Source organism: Lynx rufus, unplaced genomic scaffold, assembly GCF_022079265.1.
Source record: "Lynx rufus isolate CCGP_SWC_20201006 ecotype Redwood Valley unplaced genomic scaffold, mLynRuf1.p SCAF_1, whole genome shotgun sequence".
In the NCBI taxonomy this organism is placed as follows: domain Eukaryota; kingdom Metazoa; phylum Chordata; class Mammalia; order Carnivora; family Felidae; genus Lynx; species Lynx rufus.
In genome coordinates, this window is record NW_025814823.1 from 16,650,507 (window position 1) to 16,668,760 (window position 18,254).

Here is an 18,254-nt window from a genome sequence, read left to right on the forward strand (position 1 = left end):
GCCTGTCTGTGGGCTTTCTTAGTGGATACACTATGTGCTGCTGGAAAAAATATTCTGTACTTCTAGGACATATTGTCCTGAAGTATTAGTTTGGGCAAGGTGGTTAGTCATTTTGTTTAGATCATTTCTGTCTTAATGATCATTTTTCTTTCAACTACTGAGAATACGGTGCTAAAACTCCCACCACAATTGTAAAGTGAACCAAATTAAATTCTTTTAATTGTATACTTTTTAAAAATGTGTTTTGAAGTTATTTTTTAAGACACATACACTTTATGGTTTTATGTTTTGATGAAAAATCTCTTTTTATCATTACAAACTGTTCCTTAATTGATATCACAATATACTTGGCCTTGGATCTATTTTATCTCATATTAATGTAGGCAACACTTACACAGAAAAGCCTTATTATCCTGCTTGAATGCTGTACACTTCCATCAATTTTCTTTCAACCTCCGCGTGCATTTATATTTAAAGTCAATTTATTTAGAAACCATATCGATTGGTCTTTATGTGTATATATATATATATATACATATATATATACATATACATATACATATATATACATACATATATATATATATACATATACATATATATATATGTAAAATTCATTCTGTCAGGCTCTGCCTTCTAGTTGTGTTTCCATTAACACTGAATGTGATTATCAATAAAGTTGGATTTTATTCTGCCATTTAATTATTGGTTTCATTTGCGTCTCTTTTTATTTCAACTGTTTACTTTATTACTAATAAAATAAATTGTTTATGATTATTTCTTACTAACTTATTTCGTTTCTTCTAACTCCCTTCTCTAAATTCCTGAGTTGAATAATCAAGATCATTTGTTTTCAATTTTTAATTATTCTTGATAGATACTTAACTTAGGATTTAAATAATGGAGTATCCTTGAAGACATTTGCTATCTTGGTAATTACATTTGGAATTGCAGTATATCTAGGCCCTTTATAGCACTCAATTGTATCTAGTATGAGATCTCATGATGAATTTAAAGGACTTTGTCAGAATTATACACAAAACCAATGAGTTTGGAAAAATAAGATGACAAATTCAGTATATTGTCCTCTGGGCATGAAGAGAAGCAGCAATAATTAATTGTAGGCACAATATTTTAAGCATCACTTTTTATGCTATTTTACAGAATATGTCCATTAAAGCCACTGGCTTGCCCTACTTACTAATTGTCTGCCCTCCATGATTTATTTTTTTCCTCTCTCCTTTTTTTTCTTCTTCTCAGCTCTTACATCATTTAAATACTCAGTGATTAGTGCCATCATCAACTCTTTTTCTTCCAACATGTTGATTTAATTTAGCATGTGCAGTTCACAGCTGCATGGTTATTGATAAAATTTTGAAAAACAAGGACAGGTTTATTTTAGTACTATACAACTGATAGACACTTTACAGTTTTATGTGTTTCCATTGCAAATAAACTGCCAACAATCTTATTTTTCAGTTGCATTCATATTTCTTCTACCCACAGCTTGTTTAACATTCTAAAACTAACCTAAACGGTACCTTCCCCTAAAAGTTTTACTTCTGAAGTTAAAAAATAGCATAGAAAACTCTGCTGGATTATGCACATTATTTAGTGACAACTTGTTTTTATCAGATACATGACAGAATAATCTGTTCCCTTTTTATGTGTTATTTGCTTGTATATTAATATTCTATAAGGTATTGCTATCAACACCTTCCCAATTCATGAGTTCTAAAAATTACATAGATCTGATTTCATCACTTCAGTAATTTCAAGTTATGCTTTATGACTGTATAAAAAACAATGGCTAACTTCCTAGAATAAGCAGGTTGGTGAATGAAAATAAAGACTAATTATTCTGATTTCTTGACATCAGAAAGTGCATCATTATTAAAATAAAATGGTTATTCTGCATTGACTTCTTTTCAACGTTTTTTTTTTTTTTTAATTTATTTTTGGGACAGAGAGAGACAGAGCATGAATGGGGGAGGGGCAGAGAGAGAGGGAGACACAGAATCGGAAACAGGCTCCAGGCTCCGAGCCATCCGCCCAGAGCCTGACGCGGGGCTCGAACTCACGGACCGCGAGATCGTGACCTGGCTGAAGTCGGACGCTTAACCGACTGCGCCACCCAGGCGCCCCTGCATTGACTTCTTTTCAAAATACATTTTGTCATATTCAAAGCTTGGAGGCAGTTAAAGAACGAATTAGAGAAAAAGATCAAGTAAATTGGGAATTCAGAATTTCTCAGCTTTCACTCATATCCACATTTAAATCTCTCTGAATGTTTTTCTTTTACTTCAACAAATTCGAGAAAGTGTGTCAACCAAGTAATTCATGCATAACATTTTCTGTTGCCTTCACTTATTAATAGAAAACTGCATTTAGATATCACTTAAGTTTTGCTGTGACCAATAATAGAAAATCAATGCAAAAGCATACATAAAACAGAAGAACACCAAAATCAAGATCTTATGTAGATTTCTAAAGTGCATTTATTCTGGGGCGCCTGGGTGGCTCAGTTGGCTGAGCTTCCGACTCTTGGTTTCCGCTAAGGTCATGATCTCACCGTTGGTGACATTGAGCGGGGCAACAGATCAGCACAGAGCCTGCTTGGGATTCTTTCTCCTTCTCTCTCTGCCTCTCCCCCACTAACTTGCATGTATGCGCACACACTGTCTCTCTGTCTCTCTCTCGCTCTGTCTCTCTCTCTTGTTCTCTCAAAGTAATAAATAAACTTTAAAAATAAAGTATATTTATTTTCCATTTTCTTAAGGTTATTAAAACCAGTTAAGGGGCGCCTGGGTGGCTCAGTCGGTTAAGCGGCCGACTTCGGCTCAGGTCATGATCTCGCCGTCGGTGAGTTCGAGCCCCGCGTGGGCTCTGTGCTGACAGCTCAGAGCCTGAAGCCTGTTTCAGATTCTGTGTCTCCCTCTCTCTGACCCTCCCCCGTTCATGCTCTGTCTCTCTCTGTCTCAAAAATAAATAAACGTTAAAAAAAAATTTAAAAAAAACAATTAAGGAAAAACTATAGATAGAAATATCACAAAGCAAAAAAGAAATAACGGAAACCAGCACTACGTTTTCTATATTCTGAGCATATTACCTAAATAATAATAATAAATATTAATTTAATCTTTACCTATTCCTCACAAAAACCAATGCATAGGTACATGCCTATTTTACAAATGATGGTAAAATTAATTTCATAGAGGTTAAGTGTTGTTCAAGTCACATTACTGCAGGTGATAGAATCAGGATTCAAAACAAGTCTTTCTGTCTCCAGTCCATGATGTGTCCACTGTACAGTAAGGGAAAGGGAAGAAGAGGTAGTGGATGGAAAGAAAGACAGATAAAGGGTACAAGTAAAGCACAAACTGAAGTGCCAGCCAATTTTACGTACAATGATTCATTATTTTCAATTTAGTTTTGTGTTGGCACTTCCATTGATTTTCAACAAATTCAAAAACTGAAATTCAAGAATTAATCGTTGTGTCCTGGGTCCAACCGTTGGGACAGGGTAGAGCTAAGGGTCAAAAGCAGATATTTCTGCTCCTGTATCTTGACGTCTTTTTTTCCCCTAAATTCAAGGCTCACATACCAATTAAAACTCTATAATGCCTCATGTGGTTCAACATAAATATGTCTTAAACCATCTCCACATCTGAAAACTCTCACCGTCCTCACTGTGTTTTCCCTAGTTTGGCGAATCATATCATTATTTACCCGGTGACACAAAATGTGAGCTGCACATGAATTTCATGCCTATAAGTTATATATATGTTTTTTATTTGAGTATAGTTGACACACAATGTTACATTAGTTTCAGGTGTGCAACTTAGTGATGCAACAAGTTTATAAATTATGCTCACCACAAAAGTACCCTATTTTCATAATGTCACCCTAAGAAGATAATATAAAATGTGAATCCAAGCGCCTCTTGAATCCTATAAAATTTGTCTTACCTTTCTACAAACAGAGAAAAATATGTCAAGGCACATAATCACTATACACAAAAGTAATAACACTAATAATATGCTAACACTTATAAATTGTTTGTTGTGTGCCAGATACTGTACTTTAAGAGTTTTATTTCAATAATTTTCATATTACAGTAAAACCTTGGTTTGCAAGCATAATTTGTCCTGGAAACATGCTTCTAATCCAAAGCACTTGTATATCAAAGCAAATTTCCCCATAAGAAGTAATGGAAATGCGGATGATTCCTTTCACGACCCAAAAATATTCTTATAAAAATGACTTCAATGCTGTAATATAATACAAAATAATAAAGGAAATACAAAATATAAAGAAAAGTAAGCAAATTAACCTGCACTTACCTTGGAAAACCTTCATGGCTGGTGTGATGGAGACAAGAGTGAGGAAGATTATTGTGTAGAATGACTTTCACTTTCAGTAACAGAATCACTGCTATCTATTGGCTCAATGGAATCTTTTTCCTTTTGTGCAACTTTAACAAGGAACCTATCCAATGACACCTGCTTTTGCCTCTTTTGGAGGATTTTATGTATCTGTGACATTGCATTGACAATAACCCACAATCCCACAGTGAGAGAAGAACTAATTGTGATCACGTGACATTCAGTGTCACATACTACTTGTATTGCAAGACATCGCTCATTTATCAAGTAAAAAGTTGTTAAAAACGTTTGCTCATCTTGCAGAACACTCACAGAACAAGTTACTCACGATCCAAAGTTCTACTGTATTACTATTTTGCAGATAAGGAAACTGAGATAAGATTGAGTTTAAGTAGTTTGCTCAAAGACAAACTTCCTAGGAGGTGAGTGGTCAAGATCAAAATCCAGACCATTAGCCTCAAAAGCCTATGGTTTAGCCTCTATGCCATACTGATTTAGTGATTCGAAACAGGTTAGGTTGACAAAATGGCCCATTCTAGTTCCAGGAGTATAAGAATGTGGAGTCTATTTCTTTTGAACTTAATATACTGAGTAGAGGACCAGGGAAAAAGTCAATATAACTACAGAGTGAGCGCTTGTGTGGCTTTAGGGAAGCTGCTAAATGTTTCCTAGTTAGCAGTGTCATCATATGTAATATGAGAGATTTGGTCCGATAACCTTTATGGTACCTCTGTGTACGAAAATTCTGTATTAAATAAATATATTAAGTCTATTATTTTCTTAAATCAGTCAATGCAGGCATACATCAGAGATATTATGAGTTCCATGCCTGCCAGACCACCACCATAAAGCAAAATCACAGTAAGCCCCTCAAACGAATGCTTTGGTTTCCCAGGGCATGTGAAACCTATGATTATACTATTAGGTGTGCAATAGCATTAAGTCCAAAAAAAACAATGTAAATGCCTTAGTTAAAAAATACTTTATTGCTAAAAAGTGCCAACCGTCGTCTGAGCTCAGCGACTTGTAACTTCCGCTGGTGGAGGGGCTTGGCTCCATGGTGATGGCTGCCGACTGATCATGGCAGTGCTTGCTGAAGGATGAGAGACTCATTTTCTTTTTTTCTTTTTTTTTTTAATTTTTTTTAACGTTTTATTTATTTTTGAGTCAGAGACAGAGCATGAATGGGGCAGGGGCAGAGAGAGAGGGAGACACAGAATCGGAAGCAGGCTCCAGGCTCTGAGCCATCAGCCCAGAGCCCGACGCGGGGCTCGAACTCACGGACCACGAGATCGTGACCTGAGCTGAAGTCGGACGCTTAACCGACTGAGCCACCCAGGCGCCCCGAGACTCATTTTCTTAAAATGAGACAACAATGAAGTTTGCTGCATCGATTGACTCTTTTCTCATGAGTGATTTCTCTACAGCGTGAGATGCTATTTGATGGCATTTTACGCACAGTAGAACCTCTTTCAAAATTGGAGTCAATCCTCTTGAAACCTGCCACGGCTTTATCAACTAAGTTTGTGCGATAGTCTAAAGCCTTTGTTGTTGTTTCAACAATCATCACAGCGTCCTCACCAGGAGTGGATTCCATCTCAAGAAACCACTTTCGTTCCAAGTCCATAAGAAACAGCTCCTCATCCGTTCACGTTCTATTATGAGATCGCAGCAAAGCCATCCACCTTCACACACCACTTCTAGCTCTAATTCTCTCGCTTTTTCCACCACATCTGCAGTGACTGCCTCCACTGAAGTCTGGAAGCCCTCAAAGTCATCCACGAGGGTGGGAATCGACTTTTGCCAAATTCCTGTGACTTCTTCCCATGAATCATCATTGTCCTTAATGGCATCTGGGATGGTGACTCCTCTCCAGAAGGTTTCCAAATTACTTTGCTTTGATCCATCAGAGGAATCACTCTCTCTGACACCTATAGCTTTACAAAATCTATTTCTTAAACAAGAAGATTTGAAAGTCAAAATTATTCCTTGACCTACGGGTTGCAGAATGGATATTGTGCTAACAGGCATGAAAATAACATTAATCTCATTGTACATCAATGAGTGCTTGGACCAGGTGTGTTCTCAATGCACAGTGAAAAAGAATCTTTTTTTCTGAGCAGAAGGTCTCTTCAATGGGCTTAAAATATTCAGTAAACCATGTTGTAAACAGATGTGCTGCCATCCAGGCTTTGTTGTTTCATTTATAGAGCACAGGCAGAATAGATTGAGCATAGTTTTTAAGAGTCTTGGGATTTTCTGAATGGTCAATGAACATTGGCTTCAACTTAAAGTCACCAGCTGCATTCGCCCCTAACAAAACAGTCAGCCCATCCTTTGAAGTTTGAAGCCAGTCATTGACTTAGCTTATGCTGTGAAAGTCCTAGATGATATCTTCTTCCAGTAGAAGGCTGTTTCATCTGCACTGAAACATAGCCACCTTCACTAATTGCCTCAGTGAGATCTCCTGGGTAATTTGTTACAGCTTGTACATCAGCACTTGCTGCTTCACCTTGTACTTGTACGTTGTGGAGATGGCCTCTTTCCTTAAGCCTCATGAGCCAACCTCTGCCAGCTTCAAACTTTTCTTCTGAAGCTTCCTCATCTCTCTCAGCCTTCACAGAAATAAAGACGGTTAGAATCTTGCCCTGGATTAGGCTTTGGCTTAAGGGAATGTTATGACTGGTTTGATCTTCTGTCCAGACCACTCAAACTTCTCCATATCAGTAGTAAGTGTTTTTCACTTTTTTCATCATTCATGTGTTCACTGGGGTAGCACTTTTAATTTCCTCCAAGAGATTTTCTTTTGTGTTAACAAGCTTGGCTGTTTGGCACAAGAGACCTAGCTTTGGGCCTCAGTTCTCAACATGCCTTCCTCACTAAGCTTCATCATTTCCAGTTTTTGATTTATAGTGAGGGATGTGTGACTCTTCTCTTCACTTGATACTTCGAGGCTGTTCTAAGGTGATAACCTTATTCTGGCCTATTTCCTTATTGTGTCTCAGGTTATAGGGAGGCCCAAGGAAAGAGAGACGAAGAAACAGCCAGTCAATGAAGCAGTCAGAACACACACATTTACCAGTAAATTTGGCACAAGGCTCCTCTCTTAGTCCGTTCAGTGTGCCATAGCAAATACCACAGATTGGGTAGGTAGCTTATAAACAGCAGAACTTTACTTCTCACAGTTCTGGAGGCTGGAAAGTCCAAGATCAGGGTAACAGCATGGTCTTACAAGAACAGCTTTGCCAGTTATTGTCTAGTCTGTATATTCTTTTTGGGAAAGATTGTTCTGCAAGATGGAAACAGTTGTTTAAGTGTGAAAGCACTCAATGGTCTCCTACCCACCGTTTCCTCCTTTCAGTGACAGCTGGCACTGAGACAAAGTCATAAAAAATATAAACATGTTTTTATACAAAGTCATGTACAAATTTTGGTCTAAATAATATGAACTTTTAACAACAACACCTCTTCACCTGGTGTAACTTATTAATTGACCTCACGGACATCATCTCAGACATAAGAAAGATAGGTTCTATTTTCCCCAGTCTTTTTTACAAAACGGAAACAAATACGTTGGAAGACCACTATGTACTGGGCATAGTTGCTGTTGAAGAAATAACAAATCAAGTATCAGAGTAGTGATAGTTTTGAGAGTGAAAGTGCTCAGTTCATGCTGTGCTATCAGTGTGGATAGGGAAGGATGCAGAGTCCACAGGGGAACACATCATTTCCACATTGCTGATTGTGTTCCTGGGTGTGAGGGAGGTCACTCTTTGTTGCAATTAATGAGGTCACACCCTGAGCTTCCAGAACCTGGAGCACCATCGGTTTGATATCTGGGCAGAGGCTCAGGTAAACCTAACAACATGGGGAGAAGGAAGAATTTTGCTCCTGTCTGTACACTTGAAAGGGTGCTCAAAACACTCAGGCTGCAAATGAGTGATCAAATCTGTGAACATTTATTTGGAGATAGAGGAGATTCATTCAAAGTTTCAAAACAAAGGTGCGTGCGTGGCTCACTCAGATAAGCATCCAACTCTTGATTTTGGCTCAGTCGTGATCTCAGGATCCTGGGATCAAGCCCTGTGACGGGCTCTGCGCTGAGCACGGAGCCTGTTTAAGATTCTCTCTCTCACTCTCTGCCCCTCTTCCCTGCTTGTGTGCACTCTCTAAGAAAAAAGAGTTTCAAAACAATATATTTTATATTAATATTTTTATGGATTAACTATATATATAAATATACATGTATTACTAGTGGTAATAATTATGAACTATCATATCCATTTATTAATACTGTCTTACACGCTTACCTACGTAAGTTATGAGATAGAAGAGCAGGTTAGCTTTATATATCTGTAAATTTCACTTATAGTTTTAGAAAGATGTTTTATTGTTTTGTGATATTATTCCGGTCCACTCTGTTCCAAGATTGGTTTGGGTTTTTCTCCCACTGTATTTGTTCATGACACATTTGTATATTGCGTTTTTGAAACAGAAATTTGATGACATAATATCATACTTAATTGTTATGGCCATTTGGTTGATACACATTATCATTCATATCATCTTTACCTGGGATTTAAATTTAACAGTTTCAAACTGAAGGTAAGAATCCAATAACTTTTGTTTTTTTTTTTTAATAAGGAGCATTCTGTACCCTATAGATTACATTTAAATGACACTTTCACAAGTTCACCACCTGACAGTTTCCTACTTCAACACATTTTAAAAATAAAGTGATATCTTCTATAGTAAGCTTTATTTGGAATGTACAGATCCGCAGAATGTTTAAAGGATTTTCTTTTAGTTTTTTTTACCTTAATTTTAACTTCTACATGCATATATATTATGTCTCCTTAATAATATGGAATTAGAATAATGTAATCATTCCCAGATATTTAATAGGTTCCATGTGTGAGATACTAAGTAATGTGATTTTCACATATTTAAGCAATAGAAAAAAAATAAAAAGAATTGAACAGTCTTTTAAATTCAGGATATTTATAGCACAAAGACCTTGCTTGCCTTTTAGGATGATGATTTAGATATTTTTTCTTCTGAATACCTGTTACTAAAACATTTTACCAAATTTGTTCTGGTGAGAAAAATCAAGAAGGAATATGATTATTTTAAGGAGTTTGGGAAGAAACAATTCCTATGCCATTTGGTTTAAACTAAGACCTTGAGTAACAATGAGAAATTTTGCACTAAAAAGCATCTAAAAGACCAGTGAGAAGGTTTTCATCAATGTTCATACGTGCCAAATTGGAATTATGCTAGGGATATTTCAACTACTATTTCCTTTGATCTGCAAACGAGCCCTGAAAGGTAAATAGATTCGCCCATTTTACAGCATGAATCTGAGGCTTAGAGACACTGCACATCTTAAGGTCAAGTGGTTGTCCAAGTACAGTCGGAACTCCAGCCCAAGTTCTAACAAACCCAGAACATTTTCTACCATGTCATAACCACCTGCTCTTAGGAATTGCTAACATATCCCTGGGTATTAGGACTATTAAGTTAGAGTTGCATAAAGTATTATACTTTCCAAAATTAAAGGAGAGGATAGAGCTTTCTTTTATTAGAGTATAAATGCAAATGCTTTTCCAAATCATATACCACCAACAGGAAGCCTGCAGGAATTAATAATTGTGCCAGCTATCAATCTTTTCATGCATAAAATTTAAAATTTGTTACTCTGCCTACAGATGAAATGTCATTTTATAAAAAGCTAATTATATGCACCCACAAGTCTGCCTGTCAACACCAAGGAGCCAATGGCAATCTGCAAGACTTAAAGGTGAGTATAATATTAAAATCACTTGAACATAGACATAAAATTACATAGTTTATTCAAACCATGTTGAATATCAATAGAATTTAATTTTAGAATGAGTCATAGGCTTTCGGAGTCACACAATGAAGGATAATTTGAATGACACTAGAGCTCATCCTGACTTACCTAACTGCAAGATCAAGGACTCTGAGGGCCAGAGAGAAAGTGAATTGCTCCTGCCTGGGTAGACGTGGGCTGACAGGCAACCTTTTTTGGTACTTTCATCTCAGGGATTAGCCAGTATTTACTTCACCTTTAATCCCCACTCGGTGCCTGAAGTTGTATAAGGATTATTCACTTATGTATTTAAATCGATTGTAAGTCATTCCAGGAAATAGCCAAGAGAGTTTACAAACACAATTTTAAAATATGGAATAAACTTAAAAGTAGGCGTAAAAGAAGAGATAAAAACAAGGATTGATTTACAAACAGATCCAGGAATGAGATAGCAAAACGCATGCAATGAAGACCTACGCATGCTGTTTTATTTATTTATTTTTTTTTTAATGTTTATTTATTTTTGGGACAGAGAGAGACAGAGCATGAACGGGGGAGGGTCAGAGAGAGAGGGAGACACATAATCCGAAACAGGCTCCAGGCTCTGAGCTGTCAGCACAGAGCCCGACACGGGGCTCGAACCCACAGACCGTGAGATCATGACCTGAGCCGAAGTCGGACGCTTAACCGACTGAGCCACCCAGGTGCCCCTACACATGCTGTTTTAAATTGACTTCAAATTTGGCTGTAAACTTCATGGTACAAATGCAAGAATTAAAAACTGATCACGGGGCGCCTGGGTGGCGCATTCGGTTAAGCGTCCGACTTCAGCCAGGTCACGATCTCGCGGTCCGTGAGTTCGAGCCCCGCGTCAGGCTCTGGGCTGATGGCTCAGAGCCTGGAGCCTGTTTCCGATTCTGCCCCTCCCCCGTTCATGCTCTGTCTCTCTCTGTCCCCAAAATAAATAAACGTTGAAAAAAAAATTAAAAAAAAAAACTGATCTGGTAGGTAGTTTACCGTATCCCTGAGGCAAGATGCATGCTTACTCCCGATGACAGTGATGTGCAGGAGCTGAATCACACCAGCCCAACCACGTCATGGGACTCTGTTACAAGCATCTTTTCCAAACTCTGAGGCCAGTGACGTCACACTGGTATCTTGAAATCAGCTACCGTGAAAGAATCGGCACATGCTGCAAATGAGGGGTTCTTGTTCCCTAGAGAGATAGGTGTCAAACATTCACCAGCACACCACTACTTAAAGGTCTTTCCAGGACACACACAGACGCACACCTTATAGTGTCCTTTACATTAGCGTAAGTCAAAGACAATTCAGTAAACAAAAATCCCATGGGGCGCCAGTGTGTTGTAGTCCGGATACTCTCATCATGGTTGTAAGAACTGAAGCGTAGATGGTAGATTCTGTGGAAAAAAAGTGATGAAACGCATGTGCTTCTTTAAATGTTTTCCTCTAAGCTGAGTATCAGTCAACACTGGGCAGTAATCAGTTCACACAATACTCTACCTGTGTGTGTGTGTGTGTGTGTGTGTGTGTGTGTGTATCAAGTTGGATTGGATAACACATGGATTATGTATGGAAGGCGACTTTTATTTTTCTTCATTTTAATTTTTTAAAATATTTATTCATTTTTGAGAGAGAGACAGAGTGGGAGTGGGGGAGGGGCAGAGAAAGAGGGGGACATAGAATCCGAAGCAGGCTCCAGGCTCTGAGCTGTCAGCCCAGAGCCCCATGCGGGGCTCAAACTCATGAACCGTGAGATCATGACCTGAACCGAAGTTGGACGCTTAATGGACTGAGCCACCCAGACACCCCTGTAATGCAACTTTTAAAGTATATGCCACCATGTTTTCCATCTCCAAAATAAATAATCCAATTAAAAAATGGGCAGAAGATATGAAAGCACATTTTTCCAAGGCCAACAAAAACATGAAAAGATTCTCATTGTCACTCATCATCAGGGAAATACAAATCAAAACTACAATGAGATATCACCTCACATCTGTCAGAATGACTAAAATCAACAACACAAGAAACAACAGGTTTTGGTGAGGATGTAGAGAAAGAGCGACGCTTAGGGGACCTGGGTGGCTCAGTGGGTTAAGTGTCAGACTTCAGCTTAGGTCATGATCTCATGGTTCGTGGGTTCGAGCCCTATGTCAGGCTCTGTGCTGATAGCTCAGAGCCTGGAGCCTGCTTTGGATTCTCTCTGTCTCTCTCTTCCCCTCCCCCACTTGCAATCTGTTTCTCTCAAAAATAAATAAACATAAAAAAAAAAGAGCAACCTTCTTGCACTGTTGATGGGAATGCAAACTGGTACAGCTGTGGAAAACAGGATGGAGTGTCCTCAAAAAGTTAAAAATAGAGCTTCGCTGTGACCCAGGAATTTCTCTACTAGGTAGTTATCCAAAGGATACAAAAATACATATTTGAAGGGGTACATGCACCTTGATGTACATAGCAACATTAGCTATACTAGCCAAATACAGAAAAAGTCCAAGTTCATCAACTAATGAATGTATAAGGAAGATGTGGTAATTTATATATATATATATATACATATATATATATAAATTATATATATATAAATTATATATATATATAAATTATATATATATATATAAATTATATATATATATACACATATATACATATGTGTGTGTGGTGGAATATTAATCAGCCATAAAAAAGAATGAAATCTTGATATTTGCAACATGAATGTAGCTAGAGAGTATTATGCTAAATAATAAGTCAGAGGAAGACAAACATTATGTGGTTTCACTCATATGTGGAATTTAAGAAACAAAACAAATGAACAAAGGGGAAAGAGAGAGAGAAGCAAACCAAGAAACAGACTCTTAACTAAAAAAAAAAAAAAAAAAAAAAAAGGAAAAAAGTAGAAGCCACCATGTCTTTAACAGACACCCTCACAGGAGTGAAAAGACAATCCACAGAATGGAAAAAAATATTTCCAAATCATATATCTGATATGGAACTTGTACCTAGAACATGTAAGAAGACCTTATAACTCAATAATAAAAAAAGATCTAAAACTCAATTTAAAAACGGGTAAAATATGCAAATAGACATTTCTTTAAAGAAGAGATACAAATGGTCAATAAGCCTATGAAAATATATTCAGCAATATTAATCATTAGAGAAATGTAATTCAGAACTATGAGATACCACCTCACGTATACTAAAATGGCTATAACAAAAAAGATATTAACAAATGTTGACGATGAAGTGGGGAAATCAGAACCCTCGTATGCTGCTGATGAGAATATAAAATGTTCCAATTCATTGGAAAACAGTCTGGAAATTCCCCGAAAGTTCAAATCTAGAGTTACCCTATGAGCCAAAAATTTCACTTTTAGATATACACCCAATTGGAATGGTAACACGTTAACACAAAAACTGGTACATGAATGTTCATAGCCTCATTATTTATTAAAGCCAAAAAGTGGAAACAACCAAAACGTCCATCAACTGAACAGGTGATGAAAATGTAGTATATCCATATAGTGGAATATTATTTATCAAGAAAAAGAAATGAAATACTGATACAAGCTATAACATAGATGAACTTTGAAACTATTGTGCTAAGTGACAGAAACCAGTGACAAAAGAAATCACATTGTATGATTCCATTTATATGAAAAGTCCAGAATTGGCAAATATAAGACAGGAAGTACATTAGTAATTGCCTATGGCTGGAAGCAAAGGTATAATGGAGGGTCAGTACTAATGGATATGAGGTTTTCTTAGGGATGATGAAAATATTTTAAAATTTGTTTTAATGATGGTAGCTTACCTTTGTGAAGATATGATGTCTATGTATACTAAAAAGTATTGATATTACCCTCTAAATGCATGAATCATAAGGTACATGAATTGTTTCTCATTAAAACCATTATTTAAAAAAGAGTCAGTGCCATCAGTCTTCTCTTCCAAGGAACTTACCGTCACTATTATGGTGATTCCACTCAATTCACATCATTATGTTCTTGAGTCAACCCTGTGTTTCCAGATAAGGTAGACATAATGACATAGAAAGCACAACATCTGAGGTAGAGGAAATTTATTTTTTATCCTGGCTTTTCTGCTTAGTATTTGTATTGCCTTTATACTCATCTTTGTACATTATTTCCCTCCCTTGGTCCACTCAAATGGAAAACAGGTCAATTAAACTACATGTTTTCTAAGATGGCTTCTAGAAGCGTGGAATACCATAAAGGATATGGTGGATGACCAGAGTTAAACAGTGGATATATTATAGCCTTCAATAGTAGATCTATATCAAAAGTGGTATGAAACTGATATAGACTCCTCATTCAGATACGTTAAGAGGCAACGTTATTTTCTTGTCCCTGAACAAGTGATAAGGATATTTTTAAAGATAAAAGTTAACTTCTTTGTCCATTTATTTGTCCATTTAATTTTTTTCCTATTTTCTTCCGTGTAGATCTCATCTCTGCCATTTGCCATTTGCATGACTACCTATTAAATGGGGATATAATTGTACTTGATGAATTATCATGATGACTAGTTGAGATAGTCCCATTACCTGAGAAAGGGTAGATTTTTGAGAAATGTTTGTTTTTATTACAAAAGAAAAATCTTCAGTACTAGGCTGTCCAGTACAAAAAAATAATTCCATCCTACATAGGACATTTCGCACTCAGTTTCACTTACTGGGGACCAAGCTGACTTCTCGGTTTGCGACAAAATCTGAGCTAAACATTAACATCTGTAGGATTCCAAGGACCTAAGCCAAAACCTCTCTAACTGGCCTCTGATCCAGTCAACTATCCAGCCAGCATCTTGGCGTGCTTAAAGAATACTTATGTGAGTTTACAGAGGTTGCTTGGGTATTTATATTTATTCTTTGGTTATTCAACAGTTCCATGCGAATCAAAGCTGTGCCATATTGTAAAAACTTTATATACTTCCTGACAACTTTTTCAATAATTAGTCATAACTTCAGATATTTAACACTTACATCAATAACTGAGAAAATTTTAAATACATTTTGCAATCACATGGAATTGGAACTATTAAATAATAGTTCATTTATAAAAACATAAGTGTGAGTATATGTAAATACTTTGAGATCCCCATTTCAATTCAGTACTATTGTAGATCCACATAAATGGTGTGTTTATTAATCAATTTTATTGGACTTTCTGTATTTAACTGCTTAAATGTTTCTTTTCCTCAGCAACGTTCTTTTTTTTTTTTAATTTTTTTTTCAACGTTTTTTATTTACTTTTGGGACAGAGAGAGACAGAGCATGAACGGGGGAGGGGCAGAGAGAGAGGGAGACACAGAATCGGAAACAGGCTCCAGGCTCCGAGCCATCAGCCCAGAGCCTGACGCGGGGCTCGAACCCACGGACCACGAGATCGTGACCTGGCTGAAGTCGGACGCTTAACCGACTGCGCCACCCAGGCGCCCCTCAGCAACGTTCTTGAAAGTGAGATTTCATGTTTTAGTTTTTTTTCAAAATGTTGCATATGTTTAATTATTAAATATATTTAGAGATAACACGCATCTTCTGTGTACCACATAACTTGATGTCTATTTGATGCACAGTAAATTAAAAGGTAAGCACGACTATCTCTTTGCGATGTCTACCCTATTTCTATAGATCAAAATTGTTGAGTGCTTAATTTGTTAGAAAAAAATCACTAAAAATCTACCAAAATTAAACTTAGTATAATTTATCAGTGACATAAAATGTTCAGGGATATTTTATATGTAAGAAAGAGTAACTTTATTTTTGAAAATAAAAAGAGGCTGGAACGTGATCCTCTTGAAACCTATTTGGTTTTTAAAGTAAAGAGCAATATCAATGGAGTTAGAAAACATGGGTCTTAGTGTTGATTTTTATCACTAAGTAGAGGGGCGCCTGGGTGGCGCAGTCGGTTAAGCGTCCGACTTCAGCCAGGTCACGATCTCGCGGTCCGTGAGTTGGAGCCCCGCGTCGGGCTCTGGGCTGATGGCTCAGAGCCTGGAGCCTGCTTCCGATTCTGTGTCTCCCTCTCTCTCTGCCCCTCCCCCGTTCATGCTCTGTCTCTCTCTGTCCCAAAAATAAATCAACGTTGAAAAAAAAAAAATTTATCACTAAGTAGATGTGTATCACTGAACTGATAAGTGCCTCAGCTTTATTATGTGTAAATGAGAGAATTAGACAAATTCCAAATTTCATGCTGCCTGTAAAATTTTTATTATTTGATATAAACACTTTCTTAAAAAATACTCTTTTTCAGTTTCTTTCTAAAAAATGTTTTTAAAGTGTTTATTTATTTTGGGGGCACCTGGGTGGCTCAGTCGGTTTAGCGTCTGACTTTGGCTCAGGTCATGATCTCACGGTTCCGTGAGTTTGAGCCCCGCGTCCAGCTCTGTGCTGTCAGCACAGAGCCCAGTGCAAAGCTCCAACTCAGGAACCAGGAGATCATGACCTGAGCCACCCAGGGACCCCACCCTTTTCCAGTTCCCTCCAACTAAACACTTGTCCCCACTTCTCTAGCTACATTGGCTAAAAAACAAAACAAAACAAACACAAAAACAAAAAAACCAAAACAAAACCAAGAAAATTCTCCAGTTAGTTTAGATCTCTTTCATCAGGAAAAGAAAACCTAAATGGAAATTGCTTATCAAAATATGAGCAGGGGCCACAGCACGCTATGACAGGTGGCACTTGCCTTCCAGAGAAACGAAAAGCAGCTCATACTTTCATTTTTAAAAAAAGGTGGCAGGTCACAGTTGCAAAGCCAACTTTCGGACTTTTGAAATGCTTTCATTTTGGAGCTTCCCACGAAGAAACGCAACCATCTTCCCCGGGAGCTATAGCCGCAGGGTGTGTCTACTCAGGAACATAGAATGGAAAAAATAAAGGTACATGTGATTGCGTACACAGAATGACAGGCTTCATGCTGCCTTATGCACTCTGCTGCTGTAAACAGAACCTATAATCTCAGGTGGTGGCAAGGGGAGAGAATACATGCATGTTTTAGGAAGATCTTTAGATTCATCCCCCAAATACATTTTTGGTTTATAAGGCAAGCTTTAAACGAAGCTATTTAAATGTGCCACATGACTGTATTCTCATTAAGCATACCCATACATTTCATATCTAATCATTTTCATGTTGAAAATTCCCAGTTTAAAGCTAGAGAGTGATGATTTTAAATATCTTTCTGCTGTTTAAGTTGGATTCTTTTCCAGATCATTAATGCCTCCTGGGGAGGAAAAAAGAGGAGTCAAAAAAAAAAAAAATCTTATTGAAGCTGTTCTTGTAATTAGGGTGAAATATAAAGTGTACAGTACCACAAAGACAAATGAAAGAGCTAGTCAAAAGTGAAGGAGTAATACCATTCATTAAAAATAAGCCTCAAAAAAACAAAAAACAAAAAACCAAACAAAAAAAACAAGCCTCAGCCCCTTACACCGCAGCCCCTACGCAGTACTGTGGAAATTTCCTGGAAGCCTCTTGAAGCAGCCTCCCGGAACCCTTGTTTGGACTGTGGTCTAGAGATTCAAAAGGTTTCCCATAAAACCCAGCTAACGAGAGTCCTTTGGGATCCACCGTTTAGATGAGGTTCCTTAGTTATATGGTTAATTATAACTCTTTTATCCCTCACTTTGATCCTCCCCCCCCCTTTCCTATGCATGAACACACAAAACTTCATTAAACATAGGAGTGTGGTACATCAGAAAGTCGTACAATAGAAATTTTTAAATATGTGGATTTTTTACTATTTTATTCATCACTAACCAGGCGTGATATTTAATACAAGCAAACTAGCTCTTTAAGCCTCCTTTCCTCCCTTCAAAATAGAGACATATTTTACATTCCTTCATTAGGGTGTTGTGAGGCATGCCTGATAATATGGCATTACTGAGAACCCTGAGTCAAAACACTCATGCCATAGAGGAGAAAAAAGACAGTGACTCGTATTCTCAGGATACAAATATAAAGGCGGTTAAGCTTTTCCAATATTGTCTCTAATAGA

The 18,254-nt window shown here is 37.3% G+C and overlaps 1 pseudogene; it reads right to left on the reverse strand.

The window, feature by feature from the left end:
* Positions 1-5,401: 5,401 nt before the first annotated feature.
* Positions 5,402-18,254, reverse strand: part of LOC124508344 (tigger transposable element-derived protein 1-like) — a 50,877-nt pseudogene continuing 38,024 nt past the window's right edge.